This window comes from Aotus nancymaae, unplaced genomic scaffold (assembly GCF_030222135.1).
Source record: "Aotus nancymaae isolate 86718 unplaced genomic scaffold, 86718_ANA_hifiasm-v0.15.2.pri h1tg000033l, whole genome shotgun sequence".
NCBI lineage: Eukaryota > Metazoa > Chordata > Mammalia > Primates > Aotidae > Aotus > Aotus nancymaae.
In genome coordinates, this window is record NW_026988447.1 from 14360641 (window position 1) to 14377193 (window position 16553).

The window sequence follows — 16553 nt, forward strand, 5'->3', positions numbered from 1 at the left end:
AGTTTTATTTACTGACATGGGAGTTCCAGCTGACAGTTGTTTTTTTCCTTGCATCTGCCCCCAAAGCATATCATATAATCTGTATTTCTATTCTAGCAATGATTTCTCTGCACCACAATTAATATTTGTGGCTCTATCTCCCCTTTTCCTGGAGGACAGAGAAAGGGTCATATTTATCCTTATGTTCCTAGTGTGCAGCACAGTGTGTCTGGTACACAGTAGGCACTTGATAAATGCCTGTTGAATGAGTGATTACGAGTACAATGTTATCAGAGAAGATGAGTCTAGCCTGGAGGTTTTGCTATTCAAGGGGCTGTTTGTACAGAGTCCAGAGTCCGTGGAAGCCTTGACATTCAGCACATGGGATTAGCGGGGACAGCCCGAAATTTGCAAGAAGCATGCCTGTAGCAAGTTCTTAGAAAGAATCTAGCAGCAAGATGCTGGGTACGACGTGCAAAGGCACGGGGCAACAAGAGCCAAAGCTTGGTGTGGAGTGGCTCAGGCCTTAGGTGGACTTGCTGAATCACGGACCTTGAGGATTGCTGATTGCCTACTGAGATTTCAAAGCACCCAGAGCTCCTATAGCATTCAGATCTAGTTCGCCCAAGTAATAAAGAACATATGCTTTTTGAGGTAACTCATGATCCTCGATGTGATTAATAAACCCAACCTGAACATGCATGATTCAAACTGATCAAGTTCAAAACAAATAGCAAAATGAAAGGCAAATTGAATTTTCTTTTTCTTTTCTTTTCTTTTTTTTTTTTTTGAGACGGAGTTTCGCTCTTGTTACCCAGGCTGGAGTGCAATGGCGCGATCTCGGCTCACCGCAACCTCCGCCTCCTGGGTTCAAGCAATTCTCCTGCCTCAGCCTCCCGAGTAGCTGGGATTACAGGCGTGCGCCACCATGCCCAGCTAATTTTTTGTATTTTTAGTAGAGACGGGGTTTCACCATGTTGACCAGGATGGTCTCGATCTCTTGACCTCGTGATCCACCCGCCTCAGCCTCCCAAAGTGCTGGGATTATAGGAGTGAGCCACCACGCCCGGCCCCGGCAAATTGAATTTTCATTGTCAAGGAAATGGTCCGAGAAGGATTCTGGAAAGACAGCAGTGGGGACAACAGCATAGTCTTTTAATCACACCAACTGCCCCATAAAACCAGAAGAGCAACTAAGCAGCAAAACAGAAACTCACAGACCTTTAGAATGAAACCGGAAGTTAAGCTGACCCCACAAATCCCAAACTACAAGCAACAAAGAGCAAACCACCAACACCCATAAGGCCTGCATGGTAATCAGTATCGGTGTGAGGGAGGGATGGGGCATCAGTGCAGGAGATCCCCGAGGCAGTCATCAGGTGTTCCCTGGAAAGCAAGATAGAGCCCTTTCAGGAGAGCAGCCGAAACCAGAAGGGCCTTGACGGGTCCCATGGTGGGTGCACGTGAGAGGTCCCTGGTCGCTCAGAGAAGGCCAGATTGTCTAACCCTGATGAGCTCTCTAACCAGCCAGCCAGGGCGCCCTTCAGGCACAGAACTCCACACTGAGGACAAATTGCAGCAGGATAGTCAAAACAGACCAGGACGTGGACTACTTAGGAAAAGACAAGGTTCAGATAAAAGCAGTGGAGAGGAACAGCGCCAGGAAATCTCAGAAAGCATGTTACACACACACACACACCACACACACACACACACACACAAATCAGAGGGTGCTCTGTGAAGACAGAAAAGCCACCCTGCTGCCTCCTTCTAAAGTTAAGAACAACTGATTTTGCTTATAAATGAATAATAGGAAAATAAAACCAAATTTCATAGAAAACTCTTAAGAAAAAAAAAGAGTAAATGCAGAATAACTATACTACAGACATCGTAAGCACACCAGGGGAAAAAAAAACAGTCCACAGAAAAAAAATCACAGCTCTAACTTTCTCTTTGAAAATGAGCTAACAGACATTAGGAAGATGATATGACTATTGGATAGACATTTCTCCAGAGAAAACATACAAATGGCCAATAAGCATATTGAAATACGTTCAGCATCATTAGCCATCAGGGAAATACATGTCGAAACCACAATGAAAAACCACTTGAATACCCACTAGGATGGCTATAGTAAAACAGACAGATAATAACAAGTGTTGGCAAGAATGTGAAGAAATGGAAACCTTCATACACTGCTGGTGGGAATTTAAAATGGTGCAGAAACTCTGGAAAACAGCTTGGCAGTGCTTCACAAAGTTAAACATAGAGGACCATATGATCCAGCATTTCTACTCCTAGGTTTATACTCCAGAGAATTGAAAATATGTCTACATAAAACTTGCACATAAGGCTGAGTGTGGTGGTTCACGCCTGTAATCCCAGCACTTTGGGAGTCTGAGGCAGGAGAATCGCTTGAGCCCAGGAGTTTAAGACCAGCCTGGGCAACATGGCAAGAGCTTGTCCCTAAAAATCCAAAAAAATTAGCCAGGCGTGGTGGTGTGCACCTGCAGTCCCAGCTACTTGGGAGGCTGAGGTGGGCGAATCACTTGAGCCTGGTAGGTGGAGGTTGCAGTGAGCCGTGATTGTGCCACTGCACTCCAGCCTGGGTGACAGAGGAAGGCTCTGTCTCAAAAAGAAACAAAAAAATGTGTACATGAATATTCATAGCAGTGTCATTAATAAAAACTGAAAAGTGGAAATAACCCTAATGTATATCAACGAATGAATGGATAGACAGATACTATGTCTATACATGGAACGTTATTTAGCCACAAAAGGTAATAAAGTATTGATACATACCATAACATGGATGAACCTTGAAACCATCACGCCAAAAAGCCAGACACAAAAGACCACATGTTATGTGATGTTGTGTATATGAAATGTCTGAATAGACAAATCTATGAAGACAGAAAGTGGATTAGTGGTTGTCTTGGGAGTGGGGAAGGAAATAGGTAGTGACTGCTAATTTCTAATGTTTTCTGAGTTCTATCACAACAGTTTTGAGTTTGTCTAATTCTGATTTGTGTTATTCTTTTGTCTTTTGTAATAGTCTTCTCTTAAATAAGAGCTTTTTTGAGAAAAAATTTACGTGCCATACAGTTCACCTATTTAAAGTATATAATTCAATGATTTTTTTATATTCACAGAGTGATGTCAAAAGGACTCAGAAACCAATTTGAAGAGGTTCCATTGGTCAAATAAGGGACAATTTAAGCATCAAGAAGCATAATGAATCTATTGATTGAAATCATGAAATATTTTTAAAATTCATGAATTTACAAGGATATAAATCTTATTGGTCACCTTCAGAAGGTGATAAGGAACTGTTATGATTAACTATGATGGAAAACAAATTCCCCGCAAGACTAAGTAGTGTAAACAACAATTCTTTCATGCTTATGGATTCTGTATTTCAGGACTTCAGACGGGCCTGGTGGAACGGCTTCATGACATCTGGGACCTCAGCTGGAAAGACCAAATGGCTGGGACTGGAGTCATCTGGAGGCCACTTCACTTGCACATTTGGGTCTGGGTTGTGATGACTGAAGCCTGTGCTCAGCTGGGCTGCTAACCAGAGTGCCCATATGTGGCCTTTCGAAGGCAGTGTTCTCAGCGGAGCTGGATTTCTCACAAGGCAGCCACGGGCTCCTTGAGAAATGTGTTCTAGGAAATGAGGCAGAAGCTGCGTGGCCTTTTATGATGTAGACATGGAAGTCACAAATTGTCTCTTTTTTTTTTTTTTGAATGAAGTCTTGCTCTATTGGCCCAGGCTAGAGTGCAGTGGCGCAATCTCAGCTCACTGCAACCTCTGCCTCCCAGGTTCAAGTGATTCTCCTGCCTCAGCCTCCCAAGTAGCTGGGAGTACAGGTGTCTACCATCATGTCCAGCTAATTTTTGTATTTTTAGTAGGGACAGGGTTTGCCATGTTGGCCAGGCTGGTCTTGAACTCCCGACCTCGGCGATCTGCTCACAGGTGATCCGCCCACCTCAGCCTCCCAAAGTGCTGGGATTACAGGTGTGAGCCACTGCGACTGGCACAAATTGTCTTTTTTTTTTTTTCAGATGGAGTTTCACTCTTGTTACCCAGGCTGGAGTGCAGTGGCATGATCTTGGCTCACCACAACCTCCGCCTCTGGGGTTCAAGCAATTCTCCTGCCTCAACCTCCCAGGTATCTAGGATTACAGGCAAGCACTACCATGTCCAGCTAATTTTGTATTTTTAGTAGAGATGGGGTTTCTTCATGTTGGTCAGGCTGGTCTCAAACCCCCAACCTCAGGTGATCTGCCCGCCTTGGCCTCCCAAAATGCTGGGGTTACAGGTGTGAACCATCGCGCCCGGCCAACAAATTGTCATTTTTAATGCTCTCCCGTGCCCACCCAGATTCAACAAGCGGGATGTAGACCCCATCTCTTGAAGGCAGAGTGCTGCCGAATGTGCAGTCATGTTTTACAACCACCACAGGAACACATTCACTTTCTTGAAAACTGGGTAATTAATTAAAGCAAAGGAAATCAAATTTTTTCTTATGTGAACTGTACTACGGAGAAATCAAATACAGCATGAAGGGCACAAATTCTTACTAAAAGTATTCTAACAAAAAGATGAAAAATAAATGGTGCCATTAGAATATTGTCATTTTGCACAGCACGTAAATTTAGCCATTGCGCAATCAACATCTCCAGACTTTACAAAAAGAGAGACAACTGGTGACCATATGTCCCCTGATAAAAGGACACAGCACCACCTAGAGTCTTGCCAAAGAGACTGAACACAAGTCTAGGGATAGAACAGGAATCTGACACAGCCTCTGGCCCCAGCTTCCACGTTGCAGGAAAGACAGACAGAGGAACATGTTCAGTTGCAACATGAACCTGCAGTCACCTCAGAGCCAGACTCTGAGATGTTCTACACATCAAATACCCCAGCTTCTTCAGCAGGCAAACTGCAAGGAATGGAGAGAAGCCTATACATTATAATAAACTTAAAAGAAATAAAGTAGGCCAGGCGTGGTGGCTCAAGCCTGTAATCCCAGCACTTTGGGAGGCCAAGGCAGGTGGATCACAAGGTCAGGAGTTACCAAGACCAGCCTGGCCAACATGGTGAAACCCCATCTCTATTAAAAATACAAAAAAATTAGTCAAGCGCAGTGGTGGGCACCTATAATCTGAGCTACTTGGGAGGTTGAAGCTGATAATAGCTTGAACCCGGGAGGCGGATATTGCAGTGAATTGAGATGGCACCACTGCCCTTTAGCCTGGGCAACAGAGCAATAAAAAACAAACAAAAAGACATAAAGTAGAAAAACTGGGGGGAGGTGCAGACTAAGCTAAAGTGTCTAGGCATGCACATTTGGGTCACAGAACCACACAGAAACAAGAAAGTCACTACAATAAAAGGACGGTGGTTCCTTCTTGAGGAAGGGAGGGAGTGGAGGCTGGAACAGCACAATGGAGGGTTTTGGGGTGAATGGCTCTTTTGGTTACATGGGCGTTCACCTTATTATGACTCATTACATTCTACTTTTATTTTGGAAGGTTTCTATATGTTTTATTTTACAATGAAAAGTTAAAAAAAGAGCAGAGAAATACAGAAAGAAAATGATTTTGATGGTGGTGGTGATGGTGGCAGTAGTTGTGGCAGTAGAAGTTGTGATGGTTGTGGTGGTGATAATGGTGATGGCAGTGGTGATGGTAGTGATGGTGGTGGTGGTGGTGGTGATGGTGATGGTGATGGTGGTGGTGGTGGTGATGGTGGTTGTGGTGGTGGTGATGGTGATGGTGGTGATGGTGGTGGTGGTGATGGTGATGGTGGTGGTGATGGTGTAGTGATGCTGGTGGCGGTAGTGGTGGTGATGGTGGTTGTGATGATGGCTGGTGGTGGAGGTAATGGTGGTGTTGATGGCTGGTGGTGGAGGTAATGGTGGTGGTGATGGTGGTGGTGGTGGTTGTGGTGATGGCTGGTGGTGGTGGTAGTGGTTGCATGATGATGATGGTGGTGATGATGGCTGGTGGTGATGGTGGTGGTGATGGTGGTAGTGATGCTGGTGGCAGTGGTGGTGGTGTGGTGGTTGTGATGATGGCTGGTGGTGGTGATGGTGATGGTGGTGTTGGTGATGGTGGTGGTTGTGGTGATGGCTGGTGGTGGAGGTAATGGTGGTGGTGATGGTGGTGGTGATGGTGTGGTTGTGGTGATGGCTGGTGATGGTGGTGGTGGTGGTGATGGTGGTGGTGGTGGTGATGGTAGTGGTGGTGGTGATGGTGGTTGTGGTGTTGGAGATGGTGGTGGTGGTGGTGATGGTGGTTGTGGTGTTGGTTGTGGTGATGGCTGGTGGTGGAGGTAATGGTGGTGATGGTGCTGGTTGTGGTGATGGCTGGTAGTGGTGGTGGTGGTGTGGTAATGATGGTGGTGGTGGCTGTGGTGATGGCCGGCAGTGGTGGTGGTGGTGGTGTGGTGATGATGGTGATGGTGGTGGTGATGGTGATGGTGGTGTTTGTGATGGTGGTGGTGGTGTGTTGGTTGGTGGTGGTGGTGGTTGTGGTGGTGGTGGTTGTGGTGATGGTGGTGGTGGTGGTGATGGTGGTTGTGGTGTTGGTTGTGGTGATGGCTGGTGGTGGAGGTAATGGTGGTGGTGGTGCTGGTTGTGGTGATGGCTGGTAGTGGTGGCGGTGGTGTGGTAATGATGGTGGTGGTGGCTGTGATGATGGCTGGCAGTGGTGGTGGTGGTGTGGTGATGATGGTGATGGTGGTGTTTGTGATGGTGGTGGTGGTGTGTTGGTTGGTGGTGGTGGTGGTTGTGGTGGTGATGGTGGTGGTGGCTGGTGGTGGTGATGATGGTGGTGCTGGTGGTGGCGACGGTAGTGGTGGTGGGGGTAATGGTGGCAGTGGTGGTGATGGTGGTAGGTGGTGGTGGTGATGGTGATGGTGTTGCCTAACATTTATTGAACACTTATTAAATGCAAGGCACTGTGCCCAGCACCTACCACAGGTTATCTCATTTAATTCCTACCACTATTATCCCCTTTTTTCATATAATGTGACTGAGATTTACAAACATTAAGTAATCTTCCCAAGGTCTTATGTTACTGAGTGATGGACCTGAAATTTGCTGATGATCCATGAACTGAACACTCCCACAAGTGAGGTTAAGGGAATGGCAAGGCCATGGGGATTCTATTCTCTGTTGAGAGAAAAAAAAATAAATACAGAGTATTTTGCTCTCTAATCTTCAGTCTGGAGAGACTGAAATAAATGTTTCGACTTTGATAAACAGCACTTTAGGGTAGTGGAGAATATTGCTCTAAGCACTTTGTGAAAAATTACTGATTTGATTTGGGATTCACAAAGAATAATTTACTTTCATGTAGGGATTTTAAAGATCCAGTTATCTGTAATGAAAACAAATTTCCTACACATCTTTGCTATTTATCTTGTTTCTATTCCTTAAAAAGGAGAGCTTTGTTTGTTTGTTTATGGATGGGGTCTTGCTCTGTCGCCCAAGCTGGGGTGCAGGGATGCAATCACAGTGCAGTGCAGCCTGGAACTCCCGGGCTCAAGGGGCTCTCCCACTTCAGTCTCCTGAGTAGCTGGGACTAGAGAAATGGCTGCCGTACCTGGGTAATTTTTTGTATTTTTTGTACAGACAGGGTCTCTCTATGTTGCCCAGGCTGGTCTGGAACTCCTGGCCTCAAGCGATCCTTCTGCCTCAGCCTCCCAAGGTGCTTGGATTACAGGTGAGAACCATTGCGCCAGACCAAGAAGCCGTTTAATCATAGAAATTCAAAAATAATTCAAATAGAGAAAGAAGTCGTTAGATTTTTAAAATAACATTTCGACTATAAAAGAAAGTCATATCTTTTTAAGAAACATGATTAAAGGAATAGATTCCCTGGTCTCTCCAAATCACACTGAAAATCCAAAAACAAGCTGTTTTATCTTCTTTTTTTTTTTTGAAATGGAGTTTCGCTCTTGTTACCCAGGCTGGAGTGCAATGGCGCGGTCTCGGCTCACCGCAACCTCCGCCTCCTGGGTTCGAGCAATTCTCCTGCCTCAGCCTCCCGAGTAGCTGGGATTACAGGCACGCGCCACCATGCCCAGCTAATTTTTTGTATTTTTAGTAGAGACAGGGTTTCACCATGTTGACCAGGATGGTCTCGATCTCTTGACCTCGTGATCCACCCTCCTCGGCCTCCCAAAGTGCTGGGATTACAGGCGTGAGCCACCGCGCCCGGCCCAACAAGCTGTTTTATCTTCTAACATAAAAGCAGGCCCTTTGAGTGCAGGGAACATGTCATAATTTCTTTTGTGTTCTCTACCAAGAACATTAAAACTCAGGGCCAGCATAACAGAACCATTAATTACAGAATTTGCAATTAGCGAATTTTCCCGAAGAGGGCGCGCGTTGCCCAGGTTACTCAAAGGCGCCGCCAGCCCGGGCGGAAGCTGAGTAGCTAAGAACAAAAGATGCACATTCCTCTCAGAAGACAGAACAAAAGGGTGGATTTTAAAAAGCAAAAGAAATACAAAATTTAACGCTGCCTCCCATAATCTCCACAAACTGCCTACAACTCAGCCACAACTTGTCACAGGCAGGCTGAAAATTACATAGCAAAAAGCAAACTGGAAAGCACCTGCTTTTAAAACAGATGTTGTTTGCTTGGTGTAATTCTATCCCAGTAATGCCTATTTACTCAACAGTCAATTCTGCCTGAGTTGTGTTTTCCCAGAATGAGATGCAGGTGGGCATTGCAGAATCCAAACCAGTGCATTGGAACACAAGTTATGCGTTTAGTGGAGACAAAAGTGTACATGCTCCATTTTGTAAGATCGTGGTGGGACACTGCCTTCCCCCAAATAATGCCTTGGGTTCTCACCCCTTACTTTGTTTTACCAGTGAAAAACGCATCTCATCCATATGAATAGCTCCACTCAAATGATAATTTTTTTTTTTTTTTTTCCCTGAGACAGAGTCTCGATCTGTCACCGGAGTTAGAATGCAGGGGTGCGATCTTGCTCATGGTAACCTCCGCCTCCTAGGTTCAAGTGATTCTCTTGCCTCAGCCTCCCCGGTAGCTGGGATTACAGGCGTGTGCAACCACACCCAGCTAATTTTTTGTATTTTTAGTAGAGACAGGGTTTCTCCATGTTGACCAGGATGGTCTTGAACTCCTGACCTCCAGTGATCTGCCCACCTCAGCCTCCCACAGTGCTGGTATTATAGGCATGAGCCATGACGCCCGGCCTGATAATGCTTTTTAAAACTTAGTTACAGCCACTTTCATGGTTAGCTTTTAAGAAAGCAGTAAATATTCCTCAGCAAAGGCAAAGATAGCAAAATCTCAGAGCAAGCAACTCAAAGCAAGCACACAAAAGGAAAACCCAGCCCCTTTGTTTACTTACGGGTCTTTAAACTCCTGATACTGACATGAGTTTCTGAGGTCTCCTGTGCATTTTCTTTTCTATAGCAAACAACAGGGCTTTTAACCTATAAAGAGGTAGATGGCTACCCCAGAAAGGTGGGTTAACTGTCCCCCCACAAGCAAAAGAAGAGTGAACGGTACTGAAGAGCAACAGGCAAGAAGTCTCAGGAAAATAAGCTCCTCTGCATGAGCTAGAGTGATGCGTTAGCGAATCTGGGGCAAAGACCCGGAACAGGAGACACAGCCGTCAGACTCACGTTTGAGAAGTATTCAACTACAGCGTTTTCTTAGGGTCTGTTTGAAAGTATTACATTTAACTTCAGCATGCCTTTCCACAAAGTATATTTAGAAGCAATTAGGTTAAAAGCTTTGCCTCTTTGGAGTTTTATCTATACAGGTATCTGTTGGCCTAGGGGACCTTGAGGTATTGAATTAAATGAGTCTCCCCAGCTTTTTTTTTTTTTTTAAGACAGGGTCTAGCTCCGTCTCCCAGGCTGGAGTGCAGTGGTGCATGATCATGGTTCACTGCACCCTCAAACTTCTGGGATCAAGCGATCCTCCTACTTCAGCCTACCCAATAGCTGGGACTGTTACGAACGCGAGCCACCATGCCCAGCTAATTTTTAAAATTTTTTGTAGAGATGGGGTTTCTGCCATGTTGCTCAGGCTGGTATCAAACTCCTGGGCTCCAGTGAAATTCCCACCTCAGCCTCCCAAACTGTTGGGATTACAATGTGAGTCACAGCCCCTGGCTGAGTCTCCTTTTAAGATGCAAGAGCCTCCATATATAAACAAAGCAGTGGCCAGGCACGTGGCTCACGCCTGTAATAAGCTGAGGTGGGCGGATCACGAGGTTAAGAGATCCGGACCATCCTGGCCAACGTGGTGAAACCTCATCTCTACTAAAAATACAAAAATAGCCGGGCGTGGTGGCGCGCGCCTGTAATCTCAGCTACTTCGGAGGTTTAGGCAGGAGAATTGCTTGAACCCGGGAGGCGGAGGTTGCAGTGAGACAAGATCGTGCCACTGCACTCCAGCCTGGGCGACAGAGCAAGACTCCGTCTCAAAAAAAAAAAAAAAAAAAAAAAAAAAAAAAAAAAAAAGCAAGCAGCTAGGCTTGGAGCACACAAGCTTGAAGGCATTTGGAAAAGGTCAAGTCGGCCTTGGTATGAGGGCTATTAAGGAGGTGAGAGCTATTGGTCTTGGCAGTCATTTTCCCTGGGCAGATTGCTCAGGCAGGGGCCCTGTGAAGGTGTGAGACAGGAATCAGGTGCTTCTCTGCCTGCCCTCTCCCAGGAGAGTCTCCACAAGCAGAATTAGAAGGCAGGCAAAATCCCAGCACTTTGGGAGGCCGAGGCGGGTGGATCACGAGGTCAAGAGATCGAGACCATCCTGGTCAACATAGTGAAACCCCGTCTCTACTAAAAAAAAAAATACAAAAATTAGCTGGGCATGGTGGCGCGCGCCTGTAGTCCCTGCTACTCGGGAGGCTGAGGCAGGAGAATTGCTTGAACCCAGGAGGTGGAGGTTGCAGTGAGCCAAGATCGCGCCGTTGCACTCCAGCCGGGGTAACAAGAGCGAAACTCCGTCTCAAAAAAAAAAAAAAAAAAAAGAAGGCAGGCAAATGAGAGAGCCCTCCCCAGCATGCCTTCCACACCTGCTGCCTGGCTCACTGAGCTGCCTGCCTGCCTTTTGGCCTAGGAAACCAGGCTGAGGCCTAGGCAGCCTGCCACCACTCCCTTCAGACCCAAACCCTGTTCACCCCAAGCTCACCCTTCCCTCTGATCACATCTTCCCTTGGTGCCATTTTTAGCTTCAACTCCAGTTACTTCCGGCTGATTTTCTGGTGTGGGAGTTTTGATCCTGGAGCCTTAAGGATGGACTGGCTTCTGGATCTGGAATGCTCTAAAGTCATATGCAAATTGCGTGGTTATAAATGTGTTTACCTTTTTCCTGAGAGGTGACACTTTGCTTTCACTGATTCTCAAAGGAATTTACAGCCACCAAAGGGCCATAGAAACCAATCCAGAGGGATTGCAAATGAACTGAGACTGGAGACACTGCACTGGGTCAGTGATAAGCCACAGCCGTCAAGTTGTGAGAGGGAGAAGAGTCTAAGGAGATCACTGGGCTGAGCGAGGTGGCTCACACCTGTAATCCCAGCACTTTGGGAGGCTGAGGTGGGCAGATCACCTGAGGCCAGGAGTTCAAGACCAGCCTGGCCATCATGGTGAAACCCTGTCTCTATTAAAACTACAAAAATTGACTGGGCATGGTGGCTCATGCCTGTAATCCTAGCACTCTGGGAGGCTGAGGTGGGTGGATCACCTGAGGTCAGGAGTTCAAGACCTGCCTGGCCATCATAGTGAAACCCCATCTTTATTAAAAAAAAAAAAACAAAACTACAAAAATTAGTTAAGTGTGGTGGCATGCACCTGTAATCCCAGCTACTCAGGAGGCTGAGGTGGGAGGATCACCTGAGCCTGGGAGACAGAGGCTGTAGTGAGCCAAGATTGCTTCTCTGCACTCCAGTCTGGGTGACAGAGTGAGACTCTGTCTCAAAAAAAAAAAAAAAAAAAAAGAGCTTGCCAGATCCTTCCCCGGCATTTAGATGACACACAGGGACCTTGGAGATCACTGAGTCCAACCCCTTTATTTTATAAATAAGGAAAGTGAGTCTCCAAGTCACACAGGGCAGGCGTCAGGCCCAGCATCCAAATCTCTCAACCCTGCTTCCCGTGGTATCGCTCATGAGGGTCAAGTTCTAGTTCTGATCCTGGAAACTGTGGAAAGACATTGCAGGAGAGAGATGAGTCTTGTATCTTCAGAGTTGTTGTAGAATAGAATCTACAGGTTTATATAAGCAGCATCTCGTTGAGAGGGTGGAGACTGGAGCCCGAGTTTGCATGTTGACTCTGCCTCCTTCTATGTGTCTTTAGGGAAGTGATCTTGCCCCACGTGCTCCAGTTTCCTTAGTGTAGAGAGGGAGTGATGGTAGCAGGCACCCAGCAAGACTGCTGTGAGGAGTGTGTGTGTGTGTGTGTGTGTGTGTGTGTGTGTGTTCCTGCACTCATAGTCACTCAATACATATAGAGCTAAAAATAAGGTTGGACATATATTAAGCACTCATCCTTTTCCTCCTCATCGTCATCTATTATTCTATTTTAACAAGAATTTATCAAGCACTTGCTGTATTCAAAGCGTTGTGCCAGACACCAAGGATATAAAGATAAAAGATTCAGTTTAGTGGCTCCAGTCAGGAGCGGGCAGTGGGGAGCCACAGCTAATTAAAATACATTGTGACATGAGCCTCGAGAGTGGCCAGCCCCCTGCTCTTGGTAACTGGAGAGGCACTAATTAACATCCAGTCTCTTAAATTTCCCCTGAGACTCAAAACGCAAACCTACACAGATCAAACATAGCATGCCCTCTGGACCTACCTACCAGGGCACTCTGGAGCGACTTGAGGGTATCTGATATACCAGCACAGAGACATTAGTTATCTGGCAACCCCAAGGACAGGGCTGACAGCTGTTGCCAAATAACAGATCGGAACTGGGGGTAAGAGGGAATTGGGTTTGAAGATATGGGTCTGGGAAGTGGCGGCCTGAGGATGATGCATTGCAAAAGCGGCCAGGAGAGCCTGGGATCTGATTATGCCCAAAGTTTATGGGCCCACAGGAGCAGACCCAGAGAAGCAGAGCTGGATTAAGACAGGAGCAGCCTGGGCTCATTTCCTCCATTCTGGCTGTGTGTTCTGTGACCCTTTTTGCAAGCACACGGCTAGGTCCCCAAGCTCACCAACCCTATGGGTCTCCAGAGAAACAAAACCAATCAAATGCTTACATAGATGTATAAAGGGAGATTTGTTTATTTATTTAGTTAGTTAGTTTTGAGATGGAGTCTCACTCTGTTGCCCAGGCTGGAGTGCAGTGGTGTGATCTCGGCTCATTGCAACCTCTGCCAGCCGGGTTCAAGCGATTCTCCTGCCACGGCCTCCTGAGTAGCTGGAACTACAGGCGCACACCACCAAGCCCAGCTAATTTTTTGTATTTTTAGTAGAGACAGGGTTTCACCATGTTGGCCGGGATGGTCTCAATCTCTTGACCTCATGATCCGCCCCCCTCGGAAATTTATTTTAAGGAATTGGTTCGTGTTGTTGTGGGGGCTCACCAGCCTGAAATTTGTAGGGCAGGCTGGCAGGCCGGAAGCTCAGACAGGAGCTGATGTTGCAGTCCTGAGTCCAGAGGCTGGATAGTCGGGCAGAACTTCCATGTTACAATATTGAGGAAGAATGCCTTCCTCACTGGGGGAGCCTAGTCTTTAGCATATTCAATGTGTAACGGGTGAGACCATTATGTCCATTACATCCACATTATGGTATGGAGTGATGTGCTTTACTCAAAGTCTACTGGTTGTGTGTTAATCACATCTAAACACTACCTTCGCAGCAACAGTGAGACTGGTGTTTGGCCAAACAGCTGGGCTGGGCTGGTCTAGCTGAGTTAATGCATAACATTCACCATCACACCCTCTGACTCTATCACGGACCAAAGACTGTGTGAGGGCACATAAAGTCAGGAGGGAAGGAGAGGCTTTTAGTTTAAAACCTTAGCATATCTGGGCCAGGCGCAGTGGCTCATGCCTGTAATCCTAGCACTTTGGAAGGCCAAGGCGGGTGGATCACTTGAGGTCAAGAGTTCGAGACCAGCCTGGTCAACACAATGAAACCCCGTCTCTACTAAAAATACAAAAAATTAGCTGGATGTGGTGATGGGCGCCTGTAATTCCTGCTACTCCAGATGCTGAGGCAGGAGAGTCACTTGAACCCGGGAGGTGGAGGTTGCAGTGAGCCGAGATTGTGCCATTGCACTCCAGCCTGGGTGACGAGCAAAAATCCCTCTCAAAAAAAACCCACAAAACAAGTAAGCAAGCAAATAAACAAACAAAAAGCCCCGAGCATATCTGAACCTTTTCTTTTGAACTCGTTTCACCTGTCACCTCCCCTAGAAGGTGCCCTCTGATCCCTGCTGTGAGTTACACCCCACTCTTCTGTGAACCTGTGCGCCCGCTGCCTGCCTCTGTGACCCTGTGAGTGCTGTGTGCTAACTGTGTGTTCATTCTTTCAACTCTGTCTTTTATCTTTGCAACCCAGGGCCTAGCTTTCATTGCACCTACTGTGCAGAGTTAATACTTAAGATGTGTATTTGGTGATGAAATTTCTGCTTTTGGAATTCCACCTGAGCCTCTACGCCAATTAAAAAAAAGGAATTCAAGTTGCCTGGCAAACCTTGATGCCAAGAGAGCCCAGCATCTGAGGTGGCAGACGGTTTGTATATTTGTGTTAACATTGAACTTACTGAAACACACATCATGCCTCATTAATGAGTAGTGCTCTTCTATGTAATGTTCTGTGTAATGTGCTCATAGAAACCTGTATTTTTCTTTTTTTTTTTTGAGATAGAGTTTTGCTCTCTTGCCCAGGCTAGAGTACAGTGGCGCAATCTCGGCTCACTGCAACTTCTGCCTCCTGGGTTCAAGTGATTCTTCTGCCTCAGCCTCCTGAGTAGCTGGAACCACAGGTGCCCACTACCACGTCCAGCTAATTTTTGTATTTTTAGTAGAGATGGGGTTTCACCATATTGACCAGGCTGATTTTGCACTCCTGACCTTGTTATCTGCCCCTCTCGGCCTCCCAAAGTGCTGGGACTGTGGCGTGAGCCACCATACCCTGTCGAAGACTGTATTTTTTCTCACTCACCATCACATAGCAGTTATTAGTCACTTTCTCAGGAATGGGGGTTCAAATTAAGGATCTTGATAAGAAATGTTCTAGACCCAGTCCTCTGGGCCTATTTTGCATTTCTCCCCTCACCTGATAAGTATTGATTGAGTGCTGACCATGTGCTAGGGTCATTGTCTCAGCACTCATGGAATTATCAGCCTAGGGCTCAAGATTTCACTTACATCTTCATTTTAGAAGACCAGATTCATTTGATATTTTGCAATAAGGAAAGGTAGTAAATCTTAGGTTAAAAATGAGCTTATCTTTAAATCTGACACCAGGTGAGGCTCTGGGTCACTTCAAAATTTGTTCCTTTTTTTTCCTCTCTCTCTAGCAGAATACGATATATAAGAGTACCCCATATGAGGCTGTAAATTCTTTATTTTTTTTTTTTGAGACAGAGTTTTGCTCTTGTTGCCAGGCTGGAGTGCAATATGCCATCTTGGCTCACTGCAACCTCTGCCTCCCGGGTTCAAGTGATTCTCCTGCCTCAGCCTCCTGAGTAGCTGGAATTATAGGCATGTGCCACCATGCCTGGCTAATTTTGTATTTTTAGTAGAGACAGGGTTTCACCGTGTTGGTCAGACTGGTCTCGAATTCCTGACCTCAGGTGATCTGCCTGGCTCAGCATCCCAAAGTGCTGGGATTACAGGCGTGAGCCACCAGGCCCAGCAGAGGCTGTAAATTTTGACCCTGTAACTACTGCAAACTTAGAAAAACCAAAGGTAGCGGGGGGAAAAAAATGTTCTTTACTCCCTCTCTCTCTGGCCTGTACTTCAAAACTGAACTTGGAAAACCAGAGGGGAAATAAAGGCTTCCTCTGTAATTATCACAAAATTAGCATACTGTATAATTTTTAAATTTTAATTTAAGTTTTTGAGACTGGGTCTCACTCTGTTGCCCAGTCTGGAGTCCAGTGGTGCAAGCGTGGCTCACTGCAGCCTCAGCCTCCCAAAGCATTGGGATTACAGGTGTGAACCACTGTGCCCAGCCTTATTTCCTTTTCTTAGAGGCAGGGTCTCTCTCTGTTGCCCAAGTTGGAAAGCAGTGGTGCAATCATAGCTCGCTGAAGCCTCAAACACCTGGGCTCAAGAGATCCTCTCACCTCAGCCTCTTGAGTAACTGGGACTACAGGTGTGTGCAGCTAATTTTTATTTTTTTGTAGAAATGGGGTCCTCTATGTTGCCCAGGCTGGTCTTGAACTCCTAGGCTCAAATGATCCTACCACCTCTGCCTCCTGAATAGCTGGGACTATAGGCATAAGCCACTGCATCTGGCTCATTACTTTTATTTAGAGATGGGGTCTCACTATGTTTCCCAGACTTGATCTCTAACTCGTGGCCTCCAGTGAGCCTCCTGCCTCAGC